The sequence below is a fragment of the Eleginops maclovinus genome, chromosome 4, assembly GCF_036324505.1.
Source record: "Eleginops maclovinus isolate JMC-PN-2008 ecotype Puerto Natales chromosome 4, JC_Emac_rtc_rv5, whole genome shotgun sequence".
NCBI lineage: Eukaryota > Metazoa > Chordata > Actinopteri > Perciformes > Eleginopidae > Eleginops > Eleginops maclovinus.
In genome coordinates this window covers 9634960-9636162 of record NC_086352.1, presented here as the reverse complement: position 1 = coordinate 9636162, position 1203 = coordinate 9634960, and positions in this window count along the sequence as shown.

The window sequence follows — 1203 nt, the reverse complement described above, 5'->3', positions numbered from 1 at the left end:
CTACACTGCGCTCACTTCCTCTAGAGGCTATTATCATACTCCCCGCCCACAGGACAGCCCCTCCTGAGCTTTTGGTGTGAACAGAGAGAGTATGGAGGTCTCAGGATGCATTTTGAGAGACACTAACCCCGCCTCCCCATCCCTGAAAGGGAAGGAGGAACCCGTCGGGGCACATCTCTGATTGAAAAGTTTTGAGTTTTCATCCCTGAGTCATGACAAGTGAGAGGGTGAGAGGGTAGGGTGACCCCTTTCTGCTGTGTGTTACAATGACAGCTAACAGAGGGAACCTTGTCTGTTCAAGGTTCAGACAGACAGCCCTCTGTGGAAGCGGGCCATTCCCAAAACACACAGACAGCAACGTGGCAGTTTGGAAAATAATCAAACTAAGAGTGGAAAAAGAGAGGACATAATCCCAGCCTCCGTTCCAACACAGTTGCGTGTCATTCCAACCTTTGAGCCCAGAGTCAATCAGAATTCAAAACGTAGCTTTCCACCCCAATATTTGCCTAATCATTCATCATATGTCAATGAACACATGTTGAATATACTATATCATCAACTTCCAGCTGTTTAAGATGTGAGGGAAATCTCTGCAGTGAATTACGGTGACATCACTAACAGAGGGTAGAGTTGGCCCTCCTCTTTCCAGGAATAGTAGCTACTTAAACCATAAAAGCATCAGATCAAAGACTCTCAAGTAAGGCTGTAATTAGAAGTCTTGTTTAAGGCAGGTTTACATCTAGCTACTGCTCTGTTTCAAATGCAAAGACTTTATAGACTGCGGTGTGTCTTGAGTGTGTTTTTCAGCTTGATTTAGAAATCCATTTTACAAGTTTACAAGGCAAAATTTTAAAAAATCAGATCTTACAGACATGGAGAATGTAGTCCAAAGGGTGTAACTACAAAAAAGGCAAAAATACACATCAAATATTATTTTAAAAATTGACTGAAATACAGGATTTATCATCTGTTATGGGTTTTAGCTATTACGAGATAATTGTTCTATGGATTGCAGACTTTCCAATTTAGGAATGTGTTGACATGATAAATCTTGGTTGTAAGGAGACATATTTTATGCACTAATCACATTAACACATATCATTATCTCACAGTACATTTTATTCTTCAGTAATTGGTACCTTTGTACTTTTTACAGCTCTGTCCCACAATAAAACATATTGCCTTTCTCTCCTCTCCCCAGAG